At 45.4% G+C, this 14,916-nt stretch overlaps 2 protein-coding genes across 4 annotated transcripts in view; one reads left to right on the top strand and one right to left on the bottom strand.

Moving 5' to 3' along the window:
- The window catches only part of ift140 (intraflagellar transport 140 homolog (Chlamydomonas)), a 142,578-nt gene that overhangs the window by 46,834 nt on the left and 80,828 nt on the right, over window positions 1-14,916 (bottom strand). The window lies entirely within an intron of this gene.
- Window positions 1-14,916, top strand: part of tmem204 (transmembrane protein 204) — a 42,087-nt gene that overhangs the window by 22,584 nt on the left and 4,587 nt on the right. The window lies entirely within an intron of this gene.

Raw genomic sequence — 14,916 nt, 5'->3', positions numbered from 1 at the left:
CGGTCCCCCATCTAATCAGTACCTGTGTCTGGTGACAAAGTGGTGCTGAAGGACTCAGCTCATGAAGGATGCCATAGGATCAGGAGAAGTTAAAGCTTCCCCACTGCATCTCCATGATATGATCCTGTCAAGAGCACAAGCGAGGCGCCATCAGCCAGGCAGGAGTCAGATATTCACATAAGCTATGTGAGGATCTATATAGTGTCCCTACTGCATGTTGTCATCCTCCACAAGTCTAGCAGCTATGGGGGCCTCCCAAATGTGCCTGCCTAGTCCGGCCAGTGCGATGGCTTCATTGCTGTCATCCTCACCTTCGAGGATCTCCTCATTCTCATCCCCGTTGATATCCTCCTCATTGGAGGAGATGTGCAGCTCCTCCATCTCCTCCTCAGCCAGCTCCTCTCCCCGTTGCTGCACCAGGTTGTAAAGGGCGCAGCAGGCAATGATGATGCATGACACCCTCTTTAGATTATATTGCAGGGCTCCACCAGACTGGTCCAGGCACGGAACCTCATTTTTCAACATTCCGATGGTTTGCTCCACCAAGGTGCAAGTTGCGGCATGAGCTTCATTGTACCTTCTCTCTGTTGCACTCTAAGGCCACCGCATGGGTGTCATCAGCCACATCCTCTGTGGGTAGCCCTTGTTCCCAAGAAACCAATCCACTAGCTTTTGTGGACCCTCAAAGACATCAGGGATCCGAGACCTACTGAGTCGTGGACACTCCCAGGGAACTGGGGCAGACTTGCAGGTTGCGCTTGTGATGGTCGCACACCAGCTGAACATTCAGCAAGTGGAAGCCCTTGCGGTTGATGTAGTTGACCGCTTGTTGTCACGGAGTTCTGAGTGCCACGTGAGTGCAGTTGATGGCACCCTGCAACTGTGGGAAACCTGAGATCTGAGAAAATCCCAGCTCTCTTGCTTCCTGGCTTTCCTGATCCTGGGCAAAATGCACAATGTTATGTGCCTTCGCAAAGATGGCGTCCATGACCTCATGGATGCTTTTGTGCATGGAGGCTTGCGATATTCCATGCAGGTCACCTGTGGAGTCCTGAAAGGAGCCACTGGCGTAACAATTGAGCGCCATGGTCACTTTCACAGCCACTGGCAGTGGATGCCCTTCATGTCCCTGTGGCACCAAATCCTGCAGCAGGTGGCAGATGTGACAGACCATTTCCCTGGACATGTAGTCTTTGGCGACACTGGTTCTCTCGGTCATTTGCAGGAATGAGAAGGGCTGTCTATAGGTCCTGGGTCCAGCTATGTGCCTATGAATGATGGCTCGTTGTGGCTCTTCAGCAGCGTGCGCAGGAGCTCCAACCGCCTCTTCTTCTTCTTGAGGGTGCTGCTCCTCCCTCTGCCCAGCCAGGCACCTCTGTCACTCTCTTCTCCTTCGACCTTGCTCTCTGTAAGCCATGAGACATACAGTTAGGTCCCCAGGCTCCATGCTCCTGATATATTCCTCTTGCAGGATGAAAGAGACAGACACGTGGGTTAGCTTGGGTGTTCTAAGAACCTCTCTTGGTTAAGTCTGAAAGCCTCTTAATACTTCCCAGATTATGCCGGCCAAAAATAAAAGGGTAGTAATAGTGGTGGATTTCAACTTCCTGAACATTAGCTGGGTTAGTCATAGTGTGATAGGTTTAGAGGGAGCGGAATTCTTAAAATGCACCTAGGAGAGCTTTTTAAGCCAGTACGTAGAAGGTCCGATAAGAGAGGGGGCAGTCCTGGACTTAATTTTAGGGAATGAAGCCGGGCAAGTGGTAGAGGTATCAGTGGGGGAGCAATTTGCAGGTAGTGATCATAACTCTGTTAGATTCAAGGTTGTTATGGAAAAGGACAAGGATGGGCCTGAAATCAGAGTTCTAAATTGGGGGAAGGCCGATTTTAATAGGATCAGATATGATTTGGCCAGAGTGGATTGGGAGCAGCTACTTTTAGGTAAATCTGCGTCAGAGCAGGGGGACTCATTCAAGAAGGAAATAGGGAGAGTACAGGGCTAACATATTCCAGTAAAGACAAAGGGTGGGACCAACAAATCCTGGGAACCCTGGATGTCGAGGGATATACAAGATTGGATAAAGAGAAAAAGGGAGGATTATGGCAGATACCAAGGGCTCAAAACAGTGGAAGTCCTAGAGGAGTATAGAATATGTAGGGGGGAACTTAAAAAGGAAATTAGGGGAGCAGAATGGGGGCATGAAAAAACATTGGCAGGTAAAATAAAGGAAAATCCAAAGTTAATTTACAAGGACATTAAGAGTAAGAGGATAACTAGGGGAAGAGTAGAGCCCATTAAGAACCATAGTGGTAATTTGTGTGTGGAGCCGGGAGACGTAGGTAGGGTTCTAAATGAATACTTTGTGTCGGTGTTCACAAGTGAGAGGGATGACATGGTTATGGAAACCAGGCAAAAGGACTGTGATACAATTGAAGAAATGAGCATAGAAAGGGAGGAAGTTCTAAGTGGTCTGGCAGGCTCAAAAGTAGATAAGTCTCCAGGCCCGGATTAAATGTATCCCAGGCTGTTGAGAGAGGCAAGGGAGGAGATAGCAGGGGCACTGGCAATAATTTTCAATATCTCTCTGGCCATAGGAGAGGTGCCAGAGGACTGGAGGATGGCCAATGTGGTGCCGTTATTCAAGAAGGCAGGAAGGAGGAAACCAGGGAACTACAGACCAGTCAGTCTAACCTCAGTGGTGGGGAAACTATTGGAAGCAATTCTGAGGCTCGGAATTAATCTACACTTGCAGAGGCAGGGATTAATTAAGGATAGTCAGCATGGTTTTGTTAAGGGGAGGTCATGCCTGACCAATTTGATTGAATTTTTCAAAGAGGTGACCAGTTGTGTAGATGAGGGCAATGCATTTGACGTCGTCTACTTGGACTTCAGCAATGCTTTTGATAAGGTCCCACATAGGAGACTGATAACGAAGGTAAGAGCCCATGGGATCCAAGGCAATTTGGCAAATTGGATCCAGAATTTGCTGAGTGGCAGGAAGCAGAGGGTGATGGTTTTTGTGACTCGATGCCTGTGTCCAGTGGGGTTCCACAGGGATCGGTGTTGGGTCCCTTGCTGTTTGTGGTATATATAAACGATTTAGACTTGAATGTAGGAGGATTGATCCGTAAGTTTGCCAATGACATGCAAATTGGTGGGGTGGTAAATAATAGGAGGATAGCCTTAGGTTACAGGAGGATATAGACAGGCTGATCAGTGGCAAATGGAATTTAATCCGGACAAGTGTGAGGTGATGCACTTGGGCAGGACAAACAAGGCACGGGAATACACAATGAATGGTAGGATCCTGCGAAGTACCGAGGATCAGAGGGATCTTGGTGTGCATGTCCACCGGTCCCTTAAGGTAGCGGGACAGGTAGATGAGGTGGTTAAGAAGGCATATGGGATAATTGCCTTTATTAGCCGAGGCATAGAATATAAGAGCAGGGAGGTTATGCTGGAACTGTATAAAACGCTGGTTAGGCCACAGATAGAGTATTGCGTGCAGTTCTAGAATCTGCATTACAGGAAGGATGTGATTGCACTAGAGAGAGCGCAGAGGAGATTTACCAGGATGTTGCCTGGGCTGGAGAGTTTTAGTTATGAGGAGAGATTGGATAGACTGGGGTTATTTTCCATGGAGCAAAGGAGATTGAGGTGTATAAAATTATGAGGGGCATAGATAGGGTAGACAGGAAGGAACTTTTCCCCTTGGTGGAGGGATCAATAACCAGGGGGCATAGATTTAAGGTAAGGGGCAGGAGGTTTAAAGGGGATGTGAGGAAGAACTTTTTCACCCAGAGGGTGCCTGAAAGGGTGGTTGAGGCAGAAACCCTCATAACATTTAAGAAGCATTTGGATGTGCACTTGCGATCCTATGGCATACAAGGCTATGGGCCCAGTGCTGGAAAATGGGATTAGAATAGTTAGGTACTTGTTTGACCGGCGCAGACTCGATGGACCAAAGGGCTTTTTCCTGTGCTGTAGACCTCTATGACTTGGATGGCCAGAGCTTAGTGCGCTGCATGGCTGCCTGAAACCCCACCCAACTCTGCCCCACTCCCCCTAACCGATCGGCAGCGGCTTCGACCACTGGGCTGCATGTTGTGCTCTCAGCTGAGACGTAGGTATTCTCTTAAACTGCACTGCAAGGCTGCACTGTTAGCTTGAACCCTGTGGAAGATTGATGACATTGCAAAAGGCTGTGAGCACCTCCATCAGTCACTGCTCCATGGCTAGCCTTCACAAGGAGATTGTACAACATGCCCAGTCGTCCAATTGTTCTACAGTCCACTAAACTTCTCATTAGTTTGCAATCTGTGCCCAAGGGAACATTTGGTGGCACTTTCAGGCCTCTGCATTGCTTCAGTAGGCAGATAAGCCAGAGGCCCGACTCCAAGTATGTCAATGTGGCTGCGCCTGAACTGTCTCAGCTGCAGAGGAATGGTCACTTTATACAACGTTTCGCTGATGCGTGGCTGCTTTCCTCCCTGCACCCTCCACATGTGCTTGTGAACTACCATCAACCACTCTGCAGTCCTTGCCCCCCGCAGCTCGCTTCAACTGCAGTGCAGCCTTTGCACCCCGCCCCCGCAACCAAACTTTCCTCAACTGCAGTGCAGCCCCTACCCTGGCACTGCACTGTCAGTCAGCCGGGAAAATGCAACTTGCCTGGGCCCTCACCTGGATGCGCAGCTCCTCAACCTCAGGGTCCAACAGGTGACCCTCGCAAGCACTGCACAACTTTACTGTGCACTCACCTCCAAGTTCCCCTTGAAGTGCAACTCGCCAGGTGCATGCCTTATAAATGCTGTTGTGAAACCTGTCATGTGCTCGGATGATCCAGCATGGGGGGATCATTCCGGCAAGCTGGACTTATAATGATACGCAGATGTATTGCAATGAAGATCCTGATGCATGCCCAGTAGCAGGAAACGCGGCCCGCCATCGAAGAGCAGAGCAGACGATTGTAAACGTGTTTCACGATGGCGTGAAACCAATTTTTGGCCATCCCACCATATTGTCCACTCAAACCCGCCATGACACCCGACACCAGCAGGCATGGAAAATTCCATCCCCAGTTGCAGATTATCTATCTAACCCATTTTTGGGGTGAGAGGCCAGTCACCAACCGTATGAGAAAGAGTGACTGGCGTTGTGGGTGAGAGGGGAGTGGGATAGTGAGTTGGCATTTCACATTCTCAGAAAAAAAACTAAAATTACCAGGGGTCATTTAGTGCAATACACATGGTTTTCCAATGGGTTCTGATTTCTCTGTACAAGGATGGAGCTGTAAAAAAAATCCATTCGTAGCCACGCATCTCAAACCACCAAGTTTATGTCTGTACAATGAAAGCAGGGAAACCAAGAAACCCCCTCACAGGTGCAGCAAGATGTAGAGAGGGAGCTCCTTGTTGGGTCAGGACAGCTGCAAAACCCACAGCTTTTTGTGGTGGAGATGGTTCACCATTCCCACCACAGCTCTCCTTTCGCAATATGCAAATCTAAGTAATCATAATATTACTATTATACTCAGTTACAAGGTGTTCCCAAGGCCAGGAATTTCACAAGAACTTCAAAAGAATTCCTTTCACTCTAGTGACACAATTTTCTGATTCCATCCTTTAATCCCTTAACAATCCTGATCAAAGCATAATCTTTATTCAGGGAAAACAGCTTTGAAATCTGGAGCATGATTCAGTGACCTGAGACACTCCAGCAGGACAGGTTGAAAGCTGCTGGGTTTCAATCAGCATTTTGTTTTTGAAGTCACTATAATTGGGTAATTTTCTACACACCAAATTCTCAGAAAGGTTGATAGCCTTGACCTCCAATATTCCTTCAAAGATATCCTGAGGGCCAAGTTAAATGTTGCCCATGTTACAGGTCAGTAAAAGTCAGAGAGAGATAACAAATTAATTATTTAATGGATAAAAGCAAAATACTGCGGATGCTGGAAATCTGAAACAAAAATAAAAACAGCTGGAAAAACTCAGCAGGTCTGACAGCATCTGCTGAGAGGAATACTGTTAACGTTTCGAGTCCATATGACTCTTCATCACAACTGAGGAAAAATAGAAATGAGGTGAAATATAAGCTGGTTGAGGGGGGTGGGACAGGTAGAGCTGGATAGGGGGCCAGTGATAGGTGGAGGCAAAGAAGAGATTGCCAAAGATGTCATAGACAAAAGGACAAAGGATAGTTTACGGTGGTGATATGAGTTAAGGAATGTGCTAATGGTGACATTAAGAGTAGAAAGCAGGACAAGAAAGTGACAGATAGCCCTACTGGGGGTGGGGTGGGGGGGGGGGGAAGGGATCAAAATAGGCTAAAAGGTAGAGATAAAACAATGGATGGGAATACATTTAAAAATGATGGAAATAGGTGGGAAAAGAAAAATGTATTTAAAAAATATAAATAATTAGAAAAAGGGGGATCGGAAAGGGGGTGGGGATGGAGGAGAGAGTTCATGATCTGAAGTTGTTGAACTCAATGTTAAGTCCAGCAGGCTGTAGAGTGCCTAGTCGGAAGATGAGGTGCTATTCCTCCAGATTGCGTTGAGCTTCACTGGAACATTGCAGCAGTCCAAGGACGGACATGTGGGATGAGAGCAGGGTGGTGTGTTGAAATGGCAAGCGACAGGGAGGTCTGGGTCATGCTTGCGGGCAGACCGAAGGTGTTCCGCAAAGCGGTCACCCAGTCTGCGTCTGGTCTCTCCAATGTAGAGGAGACCGCATTGGGAGCAGCGAATGCGGTAGACTAAATTAAGGGAAGTGCAAGCGAAGTGCTGCTTCACTTGAAAGGAGTGTTTGGGCCCTTGGATGGTGAGGAGGGGGGAAGTAAAGGGGCAGGTGTTGTACCTTCTGTGGTTGCATGGAAAGGTGCCGTGGGAGGGGGTTGAGGTGTAGGGGGTGATGGAGGAGTGGACCAGGATCCATTATTTAGTGGATCAGCTAACTACCCTAGGATAAAGAATGGCTGAGAGAAATGTAACTTTCAGGTTTAAAGTTAACATGTTAAAGGCCAAACGTTAGTCTTAGCCAAAAGTATAGATTTCTAATACAAATTCTTTCCAGAATGACATCCCAAGATAGTATATGTGAAACTTTCTCATTGAGGAGGAAATGCAGTCTCTGTGTTTATACACTATTCCATTGACAATCAGAGAGTTGCAGAACTGTGTCATTCTGTGGAGCTACTAATTTTAGCTGCCGGCAATTTGCACTCGCTGCCCAATGTCTGCTCAGAGTGTGATGAGCGACTGGAGGGCGCCAGGATATCCCGATCCAGAGGCAGGAAATGCCTGTTATTACCTGTTACGCAAGCTGAGCCTTGAAGCCCTGCAGAGAGCCTTGTCTGAGGCCCAGGGAAACCAAAGTCTGCGGGCAAAAAAATCGCTACACCACAAATCACTCAGCGGCTCACTGCAGCTGAGCGAACAAGCACGTTGCCACTAAGTATCAAGTTATCAGAGATATTAACTTTGCAGAAATTTATATTAAAACACTTCTTCCCAAATGGAGAAAAAAGACAAGGTCAGAATGTTAATTGAACCTAAAATGTTTAAAAGGTTTGATAATTAGGCTATTCTCAAACAGTCTACCCATTCAGCACCAAACGTTAAGCTGCTTAGCACATCACAGGCAGGCAATGGCTGCAGTGAGCACTGCACATGAATTAAATTATTTCAAATGTTTTTTTTCTTACTGATGCTCAAGCATTTTGGTTACATACAAATACCCAAATATATTTTGTGAAATATAAAACTTGTAGATGCAAAAGAGTGTGCTGTCCTTTAGCCTGTACAGGGCAGGTTGTGAATTTACCACTTATACAGCACTTGGATTTTGTATGAAAATAAGCAATGCTGTTTAACTGGCTGGAATACTATTGAAAGGCAAAACTGCAAGGGGAGGACAAGAGTTCTAAGTGACATGGTTGGGCACTCGCTGCCTCCATTCCATGAAGTCCTAAGACTGCACTTACCGAGCCAGAAATCCCCCATAGGCAGAAATCAAGCAGAACTGACCTGGCAAATCAGGGTTCTGGGACAGTGAGGTACATTTGGACCTGGTAAATCAGAGCTCCAGGACAGTGGGGTACACTTGGATCTGGTAAATTAGGGCTATGGGACAGTGGGGTACACTTGCCAACTCCTGTTGTGTTAGGAATTTGTGAAATTACTCTCTTTGGCAGATGAAGTTCAATGCGGAGAAGTGTGAGGTGATGCATTTTGGTAGGAAGAACATGGACGGACAATATAAAAGGGGTGAAATTTTGAAGGGGGTGCAGTAGCAGAAAGACTTGGGTGTATGTGTGCATAGATCATTGAAGGTGGAAGGACAGGTGGAGAGAGCAGCTAATAAAGCATATAGTATCCTGGGCTTTATCAATAGGGGCATAGGGTACAAGAGCAGGGAGGTTAAGCTGAATTTATATAAGACACTCGTTAGACCTCAGCTGGAATATTGTGTACAGTTCTGGGCACCATATTATAGGAAGGATGTGAACACATTGGAGAGAATGCAGAAGAGGTTTACAGAATAGTTCCAGGGATGAGAAACTTCAGCTATGAGGATAGACTCTAGAGGTTGGGACTGTTCTCCCTGGAGAGAAGGCGGGTGAGAGGAGATTTGATAGAGATGTTCAAAATCATGAGGGGGCTGGACAGAGTAGATAGGGAGAAGCTGTTCCTACTTGTAAAAGGGTCAAGAACGAGAGGGCACAGATTTAAAGTGATTTGCAAAAGAAGCAAGTGTGACGTGAGAAAAAACTTTTCAACGAGTGGCTCGGGCATGGAATGCACTGCCTGAAAGTGTGGTGGAGGCAGGTTCAATTGAGGCATTCAAGAGGACATTAGATGATTATTCAAATAGAAACAATGTGCAGGGCAATGGCATTAGGTCATAATGCTCATGTGGAGAGCCTGTGCAGACATGATGGACCGAACGGTGTCCTTCTGTGCCATTAAGCTTCTGTGATTCTGTGAATTGATTTCATGAGCTTTTACAATGAATTGGTTCATTAGTTGCCAACCTGCAGTCCTTCTGCCCTCAAGTTTCCTTGGCACAGGCTCCTTGCAGTAAATGTCCCTACCCTCTGCCTCACCATCCTTGTGGCAATCTTTAAACAGCAGGAAGGAAGTTTCCACAATCCACCGGCAGGTTCCCATATCACACAGCTAAAAACACACAACCCACTGTGGATAGACCGGATGGGATTAATTTTATTGGACAAAAACAGTCTTTCCACGTTTAATTTGAACTAAGAGAATATGGAGGAGTTTATTTGAAGGATACATAAACAAACACATACACATGCATATACACACACACATCACAAAATCTAAATGAAAGATTTTAAATAATCAATGTAATAAACTATTGCACAGATTCAGCATTGTGATTAACTGATCTCAGACATACAAAGTGCAATTATATCCAATAATCAGCTACACAGAGTGAGCAGAAAAAAGCAGAGTAAGGCACAGAAGTTAATCCAGTTGTTTTGGTAGTTCGGTTATGCTGTAAAGTACAACATGCTGAGAAAGAGGTGGATGTGGAGAGAGAGAGGAGGGGAGATTGATGGAGAGGGAGAGAGAGAGAGAGAGGGGCATAGAGAGAAGGAGAGGGGAAGAGGTGGGCGTGGAGTGGGAGAGGGGCAAAGTTAGGTGTGGAGAGCGAAGTGGGGGTAAAGAGGAGGAGGTGGGAATAGAGACCGAGGGGCAGGCGTGGAGAGAGAGAGAGAGGAGAGGTGGGAGAAGAGGTGGGCATGGAGAGAGAGATGGAGAGAGTTGGGCAACATCATCTGAAGTCATGGTGTCAGTTTCCATACGGACGCTGATGATACTTGTCCAGCATCCAGCACTGGATGAGTAGAAATTTCCTCCAATGATATATTGGGAAGACGGAAGCCATCATCTTTAGTACCTGTCACAAATTCCATTCCCTCACCACCAACTTTATCCTTCCCACTGCCAACTATCTGAGGCTTAACCAGACTGCGGCTTTGTTGTCACATTTGATCCCAAGTTGAGCTTCCAACCACATATCACTTCACCTGACTCCCACCTTGCCTCAGTATACCTGCTCTTCAAATCCTCATCTGTGCCTTTGTTATCCCCAGACTTGATTATTCCAACGTAAAGTAGCCTTAGGGCATTTCATCACGTTAAAAGCATATAAATGCAAGTTGCTATTGAGAGAGAGGTGGGTGAGGAGGTCTGAAGAGGGAGAGGTGTGGGGGGTGATGCGTCTTGGAGAGTTTGCTTGGACTAAATTGATTGCAAAAAGCAAAGTCAGGTCAGGGAGGATGTCTGACCCTACACCAATGCGGTGGCACAGCGGGAATCTTTGCTTGATTTTGTTCTACATACATCAGGAAAAGGCTATGCATCTGATATATTGTGTATAGTCTGGTCAGCCAATCTCCAATGTCTGGCAGCCAAAACCACATGCAATTCCCGTAATGTAACATGTTTACAGGAGTGGGACACAAGTGGCAACCCAGGGAACAAGCATACCAAATGTTCTGTAAGACAAAAACTGGCATATTCCTTAGAACAGGAAACTTGAACTTGTTCTTCAAATGAAGGTTAAACAGCCCCTTCTCCCATTTCATTATCTGCTTCCTTCCCCAGTGGGAAGGACTAAAAGATGCTGTATCGTGAAGGATGGGAAATGAGGTTAAATAATCATCACTCACTCAGCACAAAAACTAAAATAAGCTTCAACAGTGTGTCATAATTCACGTTCCATTTAAAGAGAGTTAAAAGGAATTATGATTAACTTCAGTGGTTTTTTTTTCGGTCTTCATAGTTTGAAGAAAACTTGTTTAAACCGGCTGCAGGCAGCATCAGTGAGAAGAACCGGCTTGGCTGAGTTACTGAGGCACCAGAAACTGCATTTCTCATTTACCTGGAGACCTTCATTTACAGCACTAGCTCAACTCAATTCCCATAAAAAAAGGTTTCTGCTTATGGTGCAATCCAAATATTGTGGTCATAAATTGATTATTAGTTTAATTTGGTTTATTGAAAATCATTATGGCAGCAGGTGCCGAATTGTGATGACAATACAAATAAAACAAGTACTCAGAATTCATAACATAGTTATAAATGCAAAATAGTCACTAATGAATTCAATAGTGAATTCAGGAGAAACTATTTTGCCCAGAAAGTGGTGAAAATGTGGAACTTGCTACCATATGCAGTGTTTGGGGTGAATAGTAAAGATGCATTTAAAGAGAAGCTAGATAAGCACATGAAGGAGAATGCAATAGGATAACATGCTGATAAAGTGATATGATGAATGGTGAAGGATACTTATGTGGAGCAGAAACACCAGCACAGACCTGTTGGGCCGAATGACCTGTTTCTGTGCTGCACATCCTATGTAATTCAACATAAGTCCATAACTCAAAAAACTCAATCAAGTTAGTCAAACACGATTTGCCTTTAATTTAGAGTTTTTTGATGAGATAACAAGAGAGGGTTGATGAGTGTAATGCGGTTGATGCCACATACATGAACTTCCAAAAGACATTTCATAAGTTGTCACATAATGGTTTGTATCAAAGTTGAAGTCTATGGAACAAAACTGACAGTGGAAGCATGGATATGAAGTTGGCTGAGTGACAGGAAACAGGGTAGTGGCTGATTTTCAGACTGCAGGAAGGTATATTGTGGGGTTTCCCAGGGGTCGGTACAAGGACCGCTACTTTTCTTGATCTGTACTAATGACCTAGACTTGGGTGTATAGGGCACAATTTTAAAATTTGCAGATGACACAAAACTTGAAAGTATTGTGAATTGTGAGGAGGATAGTGATGGATTTCAAGAAGGCATAGGCAGGCTGGTGGAATGAGTGGACGCATGGCAGATGAAATTTATTGCAGAGAAGTGTGAAGTGATACATTTTTGTAGGAAGAACATGGACAGACAATACAAACATAAAGCGTCCTAAATGGGGTACAGGGACAGAGAGTTGTGGAAGTATATGGCCAGAATTTTGCGCTCGTCGGGCAGGCGCGCGCCCGACCCAAACAAGTATAAAATGGCGCGCGATGACATTGGACGAGCGTCCCGACGTCACTGCGCACTCACACGATATTCCAGTCGGCTGGCGTGCGGGAGTCAGCAGCGTGCCCACCAACAATTAACAAGCCTATTAAGGCCATTAAAGTACAAATTAAATGTAATTTTTCGCCACCCATCCAACTTTACGGTTGGCAGGCAGGCGAAAAGGCCAAGCGGCCTTGGCATTGTTTAGGAAGCCTCATCCATGGGCAGGATGAGGTTTCCAACAGCAACTAAAAATAAAATAAAAATTTTAGCTTTTCATTAATAACATGTCCCTGCTCATGTGACAGAGTCGCATGAGGGGACATACTTATTAACATTTTAAAATTATTTATTTTTTATTTTCATAAATCTTCATCTCCCTGAGGCAGCTCAGTGCCTCAGGGAGCTTTTCCTGTGTGCACCCGCATGCATGTGTGTAGTTCCCTGCTCGCCCTCCTCCTGCCCCACAGGCAGTGCTGAGTGCTTAATTGGCCAGCCAGCGTGCAATTGTGGTCATGGCCCGATTGCAAGCAGTGGGCGGCTTCCCGATCACTCCTACCTACCCCCGCCGAGCCCACCCGACAAGGGCAAAATCCTGGCCTATGTGCACAAATTGTTGAAGATGACAGGGCAAATTGAGAAAATGATTAAAAAGGCATTTTGGATCCAGGGCTTTAGAGTACAAAAGCAAGGAAGTTATGAAGAAACCTTATAAAACATTGGTTGAGAAAAAGGTATATGGAATCCTAGATTTTATACATAGGAATATTGCGCCCAATTCTGAGACAGCACTTTAGGAAGGATTTGAACATTTGAGGGAGCCAAGGAAAGGCTTCTGAGAATGGGTTTGGGGATGTGAGTCATCAGTTATGAAGATATTTTGAGAAGCTGGGTTTATTCTCCTTGGAAATGGTTGAGAGGAGATTTGATAAAGATGTTCAAAATCATGAAAGGTCTGGGAGAAACTTCCCATTGGCAAGCTAGTCAAGAATCAGAGGACATCAATTTAAGATGGCTGGTAGATGAAACAGCAGTAACATGAGGAAAAATGTTTTATGCAGTGATTGGTTAGGATCCAGAATGCACTGCCTGAGAGTGTGTTGGAGCAAATTGTGGCTTTCAAAAGGCTTCAAAAAGAGAAAGAAATTGCAGGGCTATAGGGATAGGGCGAGGGAGTGGGACTATCTGATTTGTTCTTGTGGAGAACTGGCATGGACACGATGGGCTGAATGGCCTTCTTCTATGCTGTAACTATTCAGCTACTTCAGAGGGCACTTCCCAACTGTAATATAACTTTGTTTTCCAATGGATGGCTAGTTACGTGGAATCTGCATAACTCAGCAAAGTTGTATTTTTATTCAATCTGACAGCAATGGGCTGCTCTTTTGTTGGCATCTGTTGTCATGATAAGCTGTCCATCCTGATCAGGTAAGTGCAGTCTGACTACATGGTGGTGTTAGGGTCCAGGAATGCGTGCCATTTGTGGTTTTCATTATTGGAGTTCACGCAAAGGGCCTGTGAAGGGAAATGAGTGCCTCAAATGAATAATTTTATTTTGGGCTCTGTGATGGAAGCTCCAATGTTGGTTTCCTGCCGTCACCTGATGAATAATTGTTCCACTAAGGAAAAGCAAAGAGCCTCAGTGTGTAGAAGAAGGGATGCATCAATAAATATCCTAACTGGACCACAAATTGCACACTATAGGAGGTAGCAGATAGGTAAAGAATACCAGCAAGGATTTAGGTAATCTGGGGAAAGCTGAGTCACAGAGCAAAGAAAGAGTAAAGAAAATTGCTGTAGTTTCAGACTGACTAGATTGCAACAGAAAATACATAGGAACTTAATCATTATAAGCACAGTTTAGATCTAATATGAAAACTATATCCACAGTAAGTCCACTTTGAAACTTATCCTCTCGCACTACTAATCTGAAGGAAACTGAGTAATTGCTTGCAAAACTACATAATGCTACACCATGTGTTGATGGCAGTGCTAGCCAATGGGAAGGCAACCCATGACTGGTAGAGGTTCCTTCTCTTACCTCCAAGACTAATATGAGTGGTCAAGAGATTATGCAAGTGTCTTTCCACCAAGCTGGAGCTCAGTGTGGACTACACTGAGACAATATGATCCTCAGCATTCTGATACCAGCCTTAGCTGCTGATGGCCATGTAGAGCCGGACTGTTGAAGTGGGAACAGGAGATATTGCAATAATGGGAGATCATGAGGACTTGTCATGGGAGTCAGTCTCTAGATACCTGACACCCAAGAACCAGTATGGGACCACAGTGGGAATCAATCAGGCCATCTAAATCAAAATACGCAATCCAAGATGCTATTAGAGAAGGCTGGGTTGAAAATGCCACAAGAATGGTGCAAACCTAAACTGCAATCAGTGGGCAGAGGTATTTAAACAATATTTAAGTGATGAAAATATGTCGTACAGCATGTTTTCTGTCACCTCCACTATTGCAATACTGGATGCCAAGAATGCCTATGTGCCCAGCCTCCACCTTTTACATGGTGGTGGGCAGCCAGCAGTGATGAGGAAGAGGGAGACTTTTAAGTTTAAAGCCTGTGTAATATATCATAATGTATTTGACTGCCGCACCCTTCCAGCCCCCAGCACCATGGTCACAGGCTGCTCTATGCTGTGGTAGGCCTTCAAAGGCTGCTGCAACTGTCCATGCCACCCCTATGCAGGCGTATTCCCAGCAGAGGTCTGGGAGCCAGACAAAATTACACAGATAGGCCAAAGGTTATAGCATTGCCATGGTCAAGAATGAGCCCAGCTCCACAACAACAGAAAACTATAGATGTCAATAGTGCATGGTTGAAAAGGTAAAAGTTTCC

The sequence above is a fragment of the Cetorhinus maximus genome, chromosome 15, assembly GCF_964194155.1.
Source record: "Cetorhinus maximus chromosome 15, sCetMax3.hap1.1, whole genome shotgun sequence".
NCBI lineage: Eukaryota > Metazoa > Chordata > Chondrichthyes > Lamniformes > Cetorhinidae > Cetorhinus > Cetorhinus maximus.
The sequence above is the reverse complement of the archived record's forward strand: the minus strand, read 5'-3'. Positions and strand labels throughout refer to the sequence as shown.